Genomic DNA, 15,825 nt, shown 5'->3' with positions numbered 1-15,825 from the left:
AGTCTTCAGCTGGCCAAGAGGCTCATTAGCATTCCTAACCCATGGACCTGCGCTGACAACTAACAGAGATATCCCGCTCACCACCAGGCCTCCTCTCCTTTTGTCTTCAGATCTGGAAGAGAAAAAGATTTCTCGGTGGAAGCTGGAGCCTGAACTTCCATGTGGTTGATGGAGATTCAGGGTAGAAAGAGACGTTTCAGGATCTTGCCTGATCCTTCACTCTGCTTTTAAAAACTTCCCTCCTAAAGAAGGAAGTTGGTTTTTTTTTTTCTTTCTTCTCTTAAAGTGTAGTATGTTTATTGAAACTCCAAGCTTAAATAAGAGAGAAAATTCTCTGAAAATATTTTGCCATTTCTCCTTGTTGACATGCAGAGAGGTGGATGTTTATGTGTTTGGCTCACATACACATGTAAAGCTGGTACTTTTAAAGATTTCTAGAACATAGCAACCAGGGGTGGTTTGAGATTTCTGTTTCTCTTCTCTTTTCTGCTTGGTTTTGTTTTTGTTATGACAAAATTATTTGATTTTCTATAATAAGTGTTCTGTTTATTACTTCATCAGTCCACTGTTGAAGTAAAGTACATCTTTCAAAATGAAATGGGGTCTAATTTTGTGTGAACTGTTAGAAATGAGCAATTGTAGAGGCCTCCGCTATTCTAAGAAACATTTTAAGATTATACTCATTCGTACAGTTTTAATCACCTTACACCTATTTTGGGAAAAGTGTCTCAGTTAAGTACCTCTCACAAGGATAAATACTTATCTACTGTTCTCCTAGATCCTGCGCCTTGAACTCCATCAAATGAGGCAGATAGTTTTACATCGGAGTGTACAAATTATCCCATGTTGACAGATGTTTGTCACTTAGTAACTTCTTTCCAAGTCCCCCCCCCTCCCCTAAGCCTTCTTTCTTGCTTGCTTTGTTGTTTTAAAATATGCATGTCTCTCACTGGAATGCCAGTCACGAGTGCAAACTTTGTGTCCAACCTCCCACATGAAATGATCCTTTTAGAGGGAACTCGATATGTCTCAATCTGCACTTCACTCAAAGCCTGTGGGTACGGGCCACTCACTCACTGGTCCTGGCTCCAAAATAACTCAGCAGAAACGAGTTTCCAACTAAAAATCCCCTCGAATGTCTCCCAGGGAAGAAATATAGCTCCTATAATTAAAGGAGGCAACGCCAGAGGGGGAATGCAGCCGGCAGCCAAAAAAGAAAAGTAAGAGTTTTATTTATTTGCTGATTGAACTTGGGTTGTCACTCGCAGCAGGTTTATCCACACTGGAAGTGCTGGCGGTTTGTCCTGTGTGTGCACCAGAGGGCGAGGTGGGCAGGAAAGAAGGGGAAGGGGAGGATGACACGGAACAGGGAGAATGAAAGAGGGGAGGACAGTTTTGGGAGACAGAAAATGATCTCTGTGGGACAATGTGAAGCGCTTTCCGAGTGCTAGATTTGCGTACAGACCTGGAGCTGAGGGACATGGGAGGGGGGACCTTAGAGGAGAGGAGGGGGGTACTTAGAGTAAACTCTTAAATGTGGGGTATTGTCAGGAGAAGGAGGACTCTGATTTCCCTAGAAAAGTAATGTGACAGCAGGAAAATTATTAGCTGTGCTGTGTGTGGCGGTTTCGGTGTGTGGGGGGTGGAATTATGAAGAGAGGAACGGGAGAGTAGGGAAGAAGTTCCAGGACTCAGAGCAGAAGTGCCTTGGAACCAGAAGCCCTCCAGCTTCCTTGGCAAAAGTTGCCTAGTAGGTGTGGATGTGCAGCTTCTAGAAGACATCATCTTTACATCTTATTTTAATTAGTTTCATCTATTTGAACTGATTCTGGCATTAGAGCCACTTCTAGGATGATTCAGCTCACAGGATGAAGAGCACCTCCCAATCTCTTTGACCACCCCCCCCTCCCACCCCAAAAGCTTCAAAACAGAAGGAGTACTCAGGCTGGGCAGCTCATTTCTATTAAAAAGGCAAAACTTTAGCACTGATGAAAAACAGATGAATTTTTTCCTCCCTCTCTCTGAAACAGTTACTCTCTTTTACTGATGTGAAGTGACGTCAGCAAAGCCTGTCCTATCCCCTTGGAGAGAAGGGAGGGGGGAGGAGGGGATGGAAGGAGGGAGCTGGGAGAAAGAGCTGGAGAAAAAGAGAAAGAGCGAGCTGAGAGAAGAGGGAAAGGGAGGGGGTGGGAAGGAGAAATTCAGAATGAATATTCTACACTTTTGGACCAAAATCCCACAAAGAGGGGGCAAAGCCATGCTTTAGAAGCCTATAATTGATAGGACACCTTTCTCGACGCTCGCCCAATCTACATATTCTAACATATGGAAAGCTTGCAGGCCCTGTGCACTTATAGAAGCCGATAATGCATTAGCTCTCAGCAATATTTACAGCACCACTTTTAATACACACCAGATGGTTCGCGACTGTGCCGCCCCAGCCAGCTCACTCCTCGATTTTACTCGGCGGCACTTTGTTGCAATTACGCTCCATGCTGAGACCAATTTTATTGGTGACCTATTTTTCATATTTGCAGCATTTTATGTTAAAAACCTCCTCTCTGGCCTTTTTGTAAAGGGCAGCATTCAGGAAGGGAGAGCTTAGGAGGACGGTGGAGCTGTCTAGGTGGATATTAATATTTATCATGATGTTCCATACCTCAGGTTTAAGTGAGTAAACCGGATAGACATAAATACTCTGGTCATTACGTTTGTTCACTCACCTCCTGTTTGTCAGACCCCCACGGACTGTCTACACGGCGCGCTTGCCTCAGAGTCAATACATCGGACCATAAATATTGTATTCCATTAATTATCACGCCACTGGCTCATCCTGGGCGCCGGCGTCCTCGAGCGACGCAGGGCAAATGAGGACGCTTCCCGAGCATATTTCTAGGCTGGGAACCCCGCTGAAATTTCAGCCGTGCCTGGGGATTCCTAGAGCCTGAGCGCCTGGCTCAACCCGGGCTGGGCCTGGGGCTGGCTTGCGGGGGAGGGGAGTGCGGCGGGCAAAGGCCCGACGCCGCCAGGAGCGCTCAGTACCTGTTATCTTGCGACGCAGAAGGCCACAGGGAGAATCCCATTTGGCACGCCAGGAAAGGCTTTCAACTTTATCTCCCGCCATGTAAATATCCCCGAGTGCCCGACTGAGGGACTTTGTTTTGCACCGAACAATATAAATATCCTATTTGCTACAACGCAGGTGTGCTCTTCTGCCCAAACTCTTTTTCCCCCCTCGTTTATAGTAACTCTTTATACCCCCTTCCCCTGGTTAAAAAAAAAAAAAATCACAGATGTTTACTTTATTGATATAACCTATACCATGGTTAGGCTGAGAATAATATGCCTCAACTAACAGTCATTTAGCAAATAATAGAGGCGTTCTGGATGCTTTCCAATGTTACACATGTACTTGGTCATAAAATGATACGTGAAAAAATTAACATCTGCTTTCCTAAAATAAAGTGTGCCAAGTAGCTTTTTATGAATGCTTCCCTCATTTTAAAAAGAAATATGGAGAGATAAACTGGCACCCAGATGTATAGCATATTTATAATGGTTTTAGGATTTAAAGGTAGCTATTCATTGCACAAACCATTTGAAAACTGACGGTTTAAAAGCTACTTAACCCCAGACATCTTCGAATCCTGAAGAGTCTTCCAAATTTTATTATTTAAGGAGGAATTTACTGTAATTTAATTGTGTATCAAAGCACAACTATGTGCAAGTCGGGGCAGTGCAGCCTGAGCTCAACAGAAATCCCAGCCCGCCTTTTATTTACCTAATTTCTCAGCAAGGTTCCCAGGCCCTTAAGAAAGCAGAGCTGGAAAGTTTAGTTGGGCTCTTTTTTGTTGTTGTTTAATTCCACTATTAGGAAATGAGGCCTACCTTTGAATTATTTCATTAGGATTTGGCCTTTTGGGGGAAGGGGTGGGAACCATAATCATTAGTGGCTTTTTATTATTTCTACAATAAATGGCTAGATTCTTTGTTGAATAAGCTGCTTGAATGTTTTGCAGATGTTCCACTTAGACCAAATCTGACCCCCTATTTCCTCCCAAATAAGTCGCTTAAACTCTCCCACCAGCGCATTTACTGGAGAGCATACTCCCCCATCCTGGCAAGTTTATAAGTGTAGAACATATTCTTATGAAATTTCCACCTAACTGCACACACGCACACACACATTTACACACACACACACACACACACACACACACACACTCCCACCCACCGAGCCTGTGAGCGTGGCAGAGGATAAGAGGGAAAAAAGACGAGAAACTGGTGAGGCGTAATGGAAAGGAGGAGGGAAGTCAGCCCAGTGGTGACTCCCCTGTGCGGAGGCGCGCTCTGCTTGGGCCTCTCACCCCCCCTTTGTGCCTTTGGTTTGAAACATAGGGGGTGGCCCGGATCCGTTTCCCCCAAAGCGCTGGGAATCTCCATGTGCCAAGCGCTCGGGGCGTCCGCCCAAGGTGTTTCGGGGCTGTCCGGGCGAGCCGAGGCAAAGCCAGGCCGGCCCCGCGGGCAGCTCGTAGCCTCCGCGCAGCGGCACCCCGCAGCCGCCGCGGCCGCGCGTGGACCCGCGGGGCTAACAAAGGGCTCCGTGGGGCGCGGAGCGCGGGCACGTGACGGCTCGAGCGCCGCGTTGCGGACCCGCCGCGGGGAGGGGCGGCCAGCTGGGGGTGCCTGGTGGCTTCTTGACATAAAAAGCAGCGGCCACCTCGGGCTGGCTGCGCCCGGGCCGCGCTCTGCCGGGAAGAGAAGTACTTGTCTGGCTCTGCGTTGGAGAAGCCGCACCTCTCATCTCCGGCTCTTACTTGAAAAGCACTTGGAAGGAACTGTGTGTGCGGGGAGGGCCGCGGGGTGGGCCGGGGCCAGGCTGTGAGGCTGAGGGGGGCCGGCTGGTGGGTGAATGGGGAGGAGGTTGAAGAAACAGCTCCTTTCTGAGTGACAGGACTCCTTTTCAAAGGGCAAACAAGGAAAGGGAGAGAAAAAAAAGAAAAAGGAAGAAAGAAAGAAAAAAAAAAACTAATATGAATAGGAGAATTTTCAAGGTTTCGCAGTTACTCCCACTCCACCCCTTTTTAAAACGGAGATCTTTCTTTTTTCCCCTCTTTTTCTTCCTTTTCCTTTTCCTTTTCTTTCTTCCTTTCTCTTTTTAGGTAGGAAGTGAGTGTGCAAACGGGTCTTGATGCGCTTCAGGAGAAAGAATGTTCTGTTAACTTTTAAACATCTTTTGGGGTTGGGAAAAATTGCTGAAACATTTTAACATGTTTTTGTGGACTCACTGACCAGACTGGCTGAGACAGCAGAAGAGTCACGCTCTCAGGCAGAGGTCTTCAGTCAAAGATGGTGTATTCGTGAGGGAAAGAGAGAAAATACCTTGCAAAGTTCTCCCTCACCCCAGTAGCAAAACCTGTCACATCCTTACTTCTCACTGGAAAAGGGATAGTGTCCTTGTTTGAACACCTCGAAGGTGATTATTAGATGCCTCTGCAAAAAATCAGGTTGGGAGAGGACAGCTCATCATTCACATGCACGGATTTTTGAAGCCTGCCTGTATTTATAATTGAATCTTAGAAACACTTTTATTATGTCCATTCTCAACGCTCGCTTTTTTTTTTTAATTGTTGAAGGGCCATGCCTCAGAGAGGAGAAAACTTTCTTTTTAAAAAGCTTTAAACCCTCAGTACCAGTTGTTTGTTGTTGTTATCATGCTTATGATGGTTATTATGTCATCCCTCCTTTTTGCACTTGATCTGATGAGAGAACTTTTTAAAAGAGTGCGAAATGAAGGACACAAAGACAGTATATCAATGAAAAGAAGAAAGTGGCCCTTTTAATGAGAACTAAAGAAAACCCAAATGTAGATGAAGTGTACCGTAAAAGCTGCTTCAAAGTCCATCTTAATTCCCTTGGGCTCAGTCATCACGAACTTGTGGTAATTGGGAGTTCTTCACGGAGGTAAGGCGGCCATGGGTGGGAGGTCATGCAGAGGCACCTCCCGGCCCTATCATTCCAAATACATTTGAACCAAGAACTTGGAGATTTTATAGAACTCAGATTTGGCTACTTCACTTTCAAATGCTACCTGCCCATTTAAGTAATTTGTTTTCTTCCTGAGTAACTGTACTCACTAAGGGAGCTTCTTCCCCCTGGTCCCGGCAACCCTCAGCAGGTTGGTAGATGCTGGGCCATATTCTAGGTTTTGACTATTATTTTGTGATCAGCTCTGTTTAATTTTCTATTTATTTTTGGACCTCAGCCTTTCTGGATCACAAAAGTCCCCACAAGCAACACAGCAATAAATCCAAGCAAAAATAAGACAGATTTCCTCATCGATGTGTAATAAAGTTAAAGGACATTGTTTTGTCAGACAAGCGCTAAGTAGAAAATAAATCTCAGAGTCTGGGGAAACAAAACGGAGCGCTGCTGGCATGTGTGTAAATTTACTTTTAAAAGCAATAAATCAATGTTAAATTAAACAGCTGGGTACCCTGTCTAGGAGAAGGTTCAGTGTTTAAGAAGATCTTGATGGGAGAAATGTGCTATTTAACAAGACACCAAAAAAAAAAAAAGTTAAATTTTTATTGTGAGCTGAGGCAAGACTGGCCTGGGAACTTCTCTGAACTTCATAGAGGAAGAAGAGGCAGTGTGAATTGTATCCACTTGCCATCCTGAGATCCTTACATATGTTTTCAGGCATCAGGAGGCATCGAAGTTTTCATGGAAATGATTTTAGATGTTTTGGAAATTGTGGATTAAGCTCTCAGATCCTTTCTTTATTGGCTTAGGTTTGTTGGAGGACGGGTTATGATTTTCGTCTGATTTTTTTTCCCCTGTAAATATGATAACCTGTGGAGATATTTTAATGAGCACATTGAACATATTCTTATCACATGGTTCCTTTATTCTCAATATGGCTGTTTTGCACAGTAAATAGCATAGTAGAAAAATAAAGAGATGTGTTATTTCATATCTATTATGCCTGTTTTAATTGAGAAGTAAACCTGGGAGTGGAGTAGCATTTAAAACTCAACTGGAATATTGTGATAGTCATTTTCTAAGATTTCTTTCTATCTATCTTTCTTTCTTTTGTGGTTGGTTGTTGTTGGTGGTTGTTTTTTAGAAAACACTTCACTGGGAAAAATTGTATGTGTGGGGTTGGGGCAGGGACCAGAACAATAGGAAACCTAAGCTCCTGCTCCATATTCTAAGAACAGTGTAAATCAATGAGTTATTACAAGGGTAATCATCAATAGCAGGAAATTAGGAGAGTTTAAGGCTAGCACACATGTACGTTGGATTTCTGTCCCTCCACTCCCAATCTTCAAGTAAAATTCAGGAAAGGCTCAACAGAAGTACTTTAGAAAGCAGACGTATTACTGAGATGAGCCCTCTTGATCTTTTGATTTCAGATCGACTGACTTAAAAGAAAAATATGGGGTTCTTGCCATACAGAACCCAGTAGATTCTTCCTTATTCTTTACTTTCTTCATATCACAATCTCAGAAGGTTCATCTTGTTAGCCCAGTTTCACGGAATTTTCATATAATTAGGTAACATCATTTAACCCCTAAAAAATGGAAAAAGTGCTATCTTTCCCCTCGAGCTACAAACTAACAGGCATGTTTGGCAGCATCCTAGCTACCTTTGACTTTTCTTCAGCCAAAGGAACTATCGAAGACCCGGTTGCCTGGGGAAGACTGAAGTTATACTATTTATATTTAGAAGGCAGCATTCAGCTCCAATGTCCATCCATGGCATGTTAAGTAAATCTGTGTCTTATGCCACTCAGAGATAGCTTGGATTGCCTGTCAGGAGACGTCTGGGCAAGCCTTGTAAACTCAGAATGACTTCTCAAATCCTGCTAGGTTTTCCCAGCGATGTGCTTTCCTCTGCTCTGAAGCCCTGGGAGTCGTGTTAGCCCAAGGTGAGCCCTTCAGGCACTGCTCTTTGTCCCCATCTGGATAGGAAGGTGCAGAATTAGTTAGACACTGGGCTGGTTTGGGAACGGGGGGGGGGGGGGGAGTGGGAATGGAAAGGCCGCTTGTTCTAATTAAAGACAATAAGCAACCCTGTGAGGAGCTGTCCTTTAGCCTTAGCTTGAGGCAGAAAGGGTCTGTCTCACCTCAGTAGGTTGTTTGAACTGGCTGGTGGGGCGAAGAGTCGAAGACAGCAGGTAGAGCTGGGCTCAGGTGACACTGGGCCCATTGGTTAAGTTACAGCAAGTACATCTCCAAGTCCCTCTTTGCCTCGCAATTCCCTGGTCTCTGTGCTCTGTGCTTGACTCAGGCGCTCTTTGATTCTAACTTTGCTTGCTAGATGGCGCTCGGTGTCTCAGGACATTCCATTTCAGAATTAAAGCGGCTTCTTAGCACCGTTGTTCTCAACTAGTTGTGTGTATTTTATTAGCACAGTGCCAGCAATGTTATTATTGCCCTTGTTTTTGACACCCTTGCTCACTTTTTGATTAAAGTAGCGTTCAGGTGGGAGTTACCCATCTTAATCTGTGTAATAATAAAATCCAGTGAAACTGCACCTGAATTTAGGGCATATTTATGGCTCAATTACTCTTTGTGATGCATTTCAGAAAGCACTTGAGTAACTTTTCCTCCAGTAATCTGACTGAGGTTTTCAGGAAGAAGATAAATCAACAGGTCCGGATGGATATTTACAATCCTTGAGGTTGACCACTAGAGTCCACCTCTCACTTTCCCATTACTACCCCCATTGCCATTGCAAGATGAATTAAGCTGATCTTAGGGAACTTATTACTTTCATTTATCCTTTGTGGTATACCATTAATTGATTTTAGAAGTATCAGAATTTGTTTAAAACCCAAATACCGAGATTCATACCCACAGAAGATGTGTTTTAATATTGGTAATAAAAACCTACCCAAAGCTTGTTTCACAGGAAGGGTGATTTATGGATTCTAATGTGTATTTATTTCAAACACTAGTGAATCTTCTCAGATATTCAAAACACTTTTCAAAACTCCTTTGTGTTGAAGCACAAAGAGAGAGAAAAATCAATAGTTCTAAGTTTCTGATGGGAAAAAATTAAGATGAGCCACAAAGGATTGCATATTGTTTTGTCGAATGAAGATGTCACTTTCACAGCACTCACCGCTCTCACACTAGTGTGTGTCCCTTAAAGACAAGGATGCAGGTGAGGAAGGCAAATGGAAAAAAAAAAAGAAAAAGAAAAAAAAGAAAAACCCCAATCCTCTATATAGACATCTTGCAAACACTTGAACAAAAGAGAGTTTAACTTGTTACTTGCTGTTAGGATTTAGAGAACTAACTTGTATGGAAATGTTCCACCTTTGGGAAAATCAATAACACTCTGAGCTGTGTGGTTTGGAAACCTTTTATCAAACCTTGGCTGCTTTGGTGAAGAACCCCGCAAAGTCTCTCTCTAGGTGTTAGGCTGAAACTAGCAGGCGCTGAAAACCTAAAGCGGAAAATTTACAACTTGATCAGCCCCAGCCACACACCAAAAACCTGCTACTGCTGCAAACATATGTTCCAGATTAAGTTAAGCAAATGGCTCTTGTTTCTCAGGGTTGAAAGTTGATCATGAAAATTCAAATTTGAGTGAGTTGTGCTTCCAATGGATCACCAGATCCTCAAATGCTTATAAATCCCTCCCAACTGTTTACTCAGGAGATTTCATATACTTTCTTATCTTCTCGAGAGCTTAATTTAGAATCTCCTGGAAATTTAATCCAATCAGGTTTTATTTTCCGGGAACACATATAGTTTTAAAAGTTGGCTAGGTTGGAAATGAGGTGTATTCTTCCAATGTGAAAATGCTAGATAGCTAACGTGTAACTCAGTTGTTTTAATGTTCTATTTCCTCGCATACATACTAACTTTAAAAGGCAGAAATTAAACTGACGATTTATTTTCAAATTCCCTGGAAGTTTCATTCGCCAGAGGAGTAGGTGTTTTTTGTTTTTTGTTTTTTAACAGCATGAGACAAAATAAAGACGTGTTATCAGACCTTTTAATAATGTCAGGAAAGACTAAATAATGGTATTTCTTTTACTGGGGGTAACTGTCTTTTGCAATCTCCCTGTTGTTATCCAGCCATTGCCCAGCTAAATTATTTGAAGACCAGTCTGGCCACTAAGGTGTTTTGTAAGGAAATTTAGAAGTAACTCCCGACTTTTCAAAGTATCTGGCTCCTTGGGTAAGTTGCAGAGGATGGAGACAGCCATCAGGCACCTCGGATCTCTTCCCGTGTAATCGCGGGAGTCCGAAGTCGTTCCCTACTACCTCCCCGCATTCAAATGATCATCCTGCAGATTTTAACCGATATTGTCATGTTGAAGTTTGGTAGTTATTGTTTACATTTCTCCCTTCCCCAAGGGGTCTTGGCAAGTGTTTAAGAGATTATTGATTTCCAAGAAACCAAATAAAGAAGGCTGTCCTTTTATAACATATGAAATACACACTTTTCTTTAACTAAATAGGCAGTGTATATTTGACATTGACAAATGGATAGGAGACAAGAAAACTTATTTTAAAAGATTTTGAAAGGGGTGAAATGGACAGGACAGCAGCAGTCCTGCAGAAGAGTAGGACTGGAATTAAGAGAAAAGCTTGGAGAGAAGTAGGGGGATGCTGTCTGTGCTGTAAAAGTTTAACGTGTCATCGAACACATACAGGTGGTAAACAAACATCGTTGAAGAAGCTCCTTTTAGGGGGACCTAATCATTGCAGTTTTTATTCATTTATTGTTGAGATGAGCTTCTTGTACTACTTTTCTCCATATTGTTCTCTAGCATTGTGGTACTGAAATATCCACCCAAGTTTGGGAGTTTCTGATTTACTTAGAATAACCCAGAAAAGCCATTCTGAAACTGTGTCGAGTACATTTTTAAAAAAAAAAGTAATAAATACCTGATAGAGATCTTAGCTATCCCATCCCCCAAGTCAAAAGGGAAATACCCAGTGAAGGAAGGAAATTCCCCAACACCCAGATTGAGGGAACAAATGGTAGACACCCAGGAGTTCAGTGTTGTATATCCCACCCCAAATCTCCACAACTTCCCTGCACCAACAAAGGAAAGCCTCTCGTCCTTCCCTGCACCAGATTCTCTTTTCTTGCTCCTGAACCTTAGGAAGGTGAGAATGAAATATTTCATTTATCTAAAGATGGAAGCTCAGTTTGTGGAATGAGCTCCCCCAAAATACATCAGCCAAAGATATGCAAACATTATGGAGATATTTCACTTGAGGGTTCAGATCCAGAATCCGCAAGTCTCCAGGTCGCGATTATTCAACAGGTCCCCTTCGCTACCCTGCGCACTTCAGCTGCTAAACTTTGTCAACCCAAGTTCTCCCCAGTTTTCGTAGGAGGGCGGCACCCGCAGTTTAAATAGCTCACAGCATGGCCGGGTTTCTCTAGTAACACAGACTTACCTTAGTATCTGGACAAAACGACTCTTGAGACCGCAAGAAAGACCAAACTATGAGGGAAAATTATCTTTGGAGAGAACCCAGCAGTGATTTTGCACACTAAAAAAAGAGGGGAAAACTTTGTGTAAGCAGCGCTGTGTGAGAAAACAGTCTTATATTGTTAACCTGTGAAATATTTAATAAAATATTTGTATGTTTTTAAGGGATAGAAAAATAGAGTGTGTTGAAGCTACATTGCTACTATACTGAGGAATTGAAGGAAAATTTTCACTGTAATAGCATGCCAAGTAGAGAATAATTTTATCTTGCAATGTATTATAATCCGTGTTACTCTACAAAAGCAATTTTGAGAGCGGTTTATCGAGGCTATTTTATAGGGGAAAAACCACTTTAAATACTTTTCTTTGTTGGCCCTTTCTGGTAAAGTATGGATTAAGTTGGTTTGAAAGCATATTTGTACGATCAATATTTAATAGAAGTTTGCTTTTGGCCCTCTCACCTGCTCTAACCGTATCATTTTCGTCTTCAAAGTCGGTTCAAGAGAGTAGATGACTAGAATGGGATTCCAGTGGGAGGGAAGAGATTTTACTCAAAGCCCAACAAGTGAGATGAGTTTCAATAAAACAAGGTGCAATTTGAAATCTTTAAAAACTAGTGTTGTCTTAGGAGTGGTGACTTAAGTGTTGCTAGGGAGACCATGCAAGGAAAAAGACGCCACACGGAAGTGATTTTCAGTTCTTGTACTTTGCTTAACGCGACAGTAAAAAAAAAAAAAAAAAAGAAAAAAGTAAGAAAGAAAGAAAGAAAAGCCAAACAGGAAGACACGCCGACATTTGGAGCTTGGAGTTGAGGTCTGCAAGTAGGAGAAGAGGTAGTGGTGGGTACTGAGCCAGACGCGCCCCCTTTTTAGTGCTGTCAAATAGTTTGCTGTCAGGCTCTTTAGCGCGCCGCGGGCCGGGCGCCCCGCTGCACAGACACTTCCCCCGGGGCGGTAATTAACCAGTACCTGGGCGCACACGACCGATCCGACAGCATCAGCCGCAGGCAGAGCCGTGGGGACCAAGGGCCCCATGGGTCTGGATGCACATTTCCTGGAACACAGGTCTCTGCGTCTGAGATCACTAGCCCCGAGAAAATGTGCTCATAGTACAGAGTTCTGAAACTGGAGCCTGTATGCAGCTGGCCCGCTGAAGGGTGGTGGTGAAAAGTTAGGCAAAGAATAGTTGTGGGGGTGAGACTTCTACCACCAAAATGACTGAGAGTGGCGCTGCTTCCATCATGAAGTAGATGCAAATTCGGGGAGCAGGGAAATGGTGTGTCAACTCTGGGGCACTCTGATTAACACCGGGCATGGAGCAAGCAAGATTCTCCACCCCCAAACTGTATACTTTTTTAAACTCATTGTCGCTTTGGGCTCAGATTCTAAGATTTCAAGAGCCAGTTTCCTATGGCGAGGAGTGGTCGCAGAGAGGAATCAGGCTGGGGCCGGAACTTCGGGGTTCTGGCGGAGGGGAGAGGGAAGGGGGCGCGCTGGGCGCTGTCCATGGTGCTGGGAGGAAAGCGGCTTCCCTTCGCAGTACCCAAACCAAGATCAGGTGTGAAAAGGGGAAGATAAACCAACAACTCATGCGGCCGGAGATTTTTTAGTTCCCTCGAATATGAAAAACACGCATGTGGTTGTATAATTTAAACAGCACTCTAGGAGTGCTCTGCTCTATCTCCCAGTCCGTACTGTTCAGTCAGACAGCAGCGTTAACTGGTCATTATAGGGAGGTCTTCTCCTTAAAATGTTCCATATTTCTAAGTAATGTAATCATCAATTTTTGACGAACAAAGTAGAGAGGACGGAGGGAAGAAAAAGGGTAATTTGAGACTTTAAACATATCCAAAGGCACTTAGCTATTTTCAGATTTGATAGGATATAAAAGCAGAACATGACTTATCCTGTTAGGTAACATGGATCTATTGAGAAAGTATTAAAACTGAATAGACCCAATTTCATTTTAATAAATCTCCAAACTCCACACTGGCCAAATGCTGCAGTTATATTTTTGTCAGTAAGAATAACAAGAGCGATTTACCTATTGTGGTGTGTGTGTGTGTGTACATTTGAAATGGCTAAGATTTCATTCTAAGTTCTAAAATCGTAATCTAAAAACTGCATGTTCTTAAAACAAATTTGATTTCTTAAAAGACAGGTGGCCAGGAAGAAAGTAGGATGCAGACAGAAATTATTTCAAAATGGGGATAAAGAACTAAATGGAAACATAACCTACTTAGTAGGTGAGTCACACTTTGTAAAACATACACACACACACAATTCTAAAATTATATCCTGTTACACCCGTGTATAAAATATATGGTTTTTAAAAAACAAAAGTGTGTATATCTATGTATCTACAAACGTATGAAAGTATGTAACAAAATTTCAGGCAAACTATTACCTGTGCTTGGTCAAACCAGAAATATGAAAAACAGAAAAAAAATTATCTTAATTGTGTTAATCATGAAAATCTTACTTAGCCTCAGCAACTTGAATCCATGTGACAATGAAGAAGGAAAAGGACAAAAATTCAGTGACACAATGATCAGCAGCAACTGACAGCATCTCATTTGATATTTGATATCAAGCACTAGATCAATATTTGTGAGATCAATGCAATTTTAATGGTTTTTCTTTCAAAACTGTATGAAAGCCAAATCATGACACTCTGTCCTAGGGTTTTTTTAGAGCTGGTTATTCCAGGGGATGATATTAAGTAATTTACTGAGGCAAAGGAAAAGGGGGGGGGGGGAAACCACTAAAAACCACAAAAACAAAACCACCACAACAAACTATCAGTATTTCTTCAGTTGATAAATCCTGATTATCTAAGTACCTAGAGAAGGTGTAAACATTTATTGGAAAAACCCCATTTGTTTAGTTGTGGTTAAAGAAACAAGAAAAGAAGCCTTTGGAAAATTATTTGGAGGTACATGAAGATGAACTGGATCAGAAATTTTCACTCACAAGGGGATTAGGTGGTACTTGAGCAAAAATAAATGAAATGATAAAAAGAAAGAAATCTAGGCCTTTCAGCTACACAGTCAATCTCTGCATGTGTGGAATTCAGAGGGAAATAACAGATTTCTCTGTGTCCCAGGCAGAGCAGAAAACTGAGAGCCCTATCTGAAACTCATACACAGCAAGGTTCCTCAAAGGTCAAAAAGAGGGGAGAAAAAGTAATTAGGTATATGGTATTGTCTTTTATTTTCCTTTGGAGAGTTTATACCTTAAAAAATAAAATGCAAAATAATCTAACTCAGAGGCATATAGGTCCTCAATCTATAAATCTTTAAACAGTAATCTAGGAGGATTCTACGCTTTATTTTTTCAGTCTTTAGTGCTTAGACAGTAGCGTTAACCCATGTGCCCACCAACTCATTTTGTTTGATAAAAATGCTAAATTTTATTTATTTGTTTTTACAGATTCAGTTACGAGGAATTTTCACCTAGAGGAATCCACGACCTTCATCAAACAGCAATTTCTGGGGAGGTAGATGATGGGGGTGGTGCAGAGGGAGTATAAGCAGGTGAACATTTCAGTAAGGCAGTAAGAAAGTGAGATGTGGTGATTGTGGATAGTGATCCTGATAAGCAGATGTTTAAGATTTCAGACTAAAAGAAAAAGGAAATGTTATTCATTTGTAATTCAATGTTGATTAAAAACTTGGGATAAGTTAGTTGTTCACTTGAAATAATAGGAATATTTTAGGAAATTTCTAATGCCTGACCTAAAGATCTCTCATCTTTGTTCAAGATAAAGAATAAAATACTTCAAAGCTATGCAATTCTTAAACTTTCCCCCTCAATGTCTCTTTTTTCCCTAATGTTTTTCTTGATGGCAGTAAATTGCCTAATAATGAAACTGTTAATATATTATTACAAACAGATCACTTCAAATAAAAGGCAATGCATTATATGCTTTTAGTAGTGAAATTCATACCTAAGTCCTTTTGCAGTAGGATTAAATAATGCACCTGGTATATTCCTTAAGTGCCTAGGTAAAGACATATTTTCCAGGATTTTAATAACTCCAGAACAGTCACTCTCTGCATGTGTCTCTATGCTCTATTGTATTTCAAGTCTGGCAGACTGCCTACAAACTAGACATCAACAGTTTAAATCAATTTTTCTTTAATGAAATAAAGCCAACCTTACACACGAATACACATTACATACAAACAGAATTTACACAAACCAATGAACTTGAGGCATTTTAAAATATTTATTACAATGCCTTCAAGAATTTGAACATAAATTTATTTAGAACAGGTTTACAAACAATCCTGGTGACCAACATACATTGAGTCCCTACTATGTAGCAGGCACTGCAAAGACATACACATATGG

The 15,825-nt window shown here is 41.8% G+C and overlaps 1 long non-coding RNA gene across 1 annotated transcript; it reads left to right on the top strand.

The window, feature by feature from the left end:
- The first annotated feature begins 1,036 nt into the window (after positions 1-1,036).
- Positions 1,037-15,374, top strand: LOC123938157. The gene is made up of 3 exons (XR_006817681.1): positions 1,037-1,220; positions 13,627-13,715; positions 14,902-15,374. It is a non-coding gene; the product is annotated as an uncharacterized LOC123938157 (long non-coding RNA).
- The last annotated feature ends 451 nt before the right edge of the window (positions 15,375-15,825 follow it).

This window comes from Meles meles, chromosome 3, assembly GCF_922984935.1.
Source record: "Meles meles chromosome 3, mMelMel3.1 paternal haplotype, whole genome shotgun sequence".
In the NCBI taxonomy this organism is placed as follows: Eukaryota; Metazoa; Chordata; class Mammalia; order Carnivora; family Mustelidae; genus Meles; species Meles meles.
This window is presented reverse-complemented; position numbering and strand designations above follow the sequence as displayed.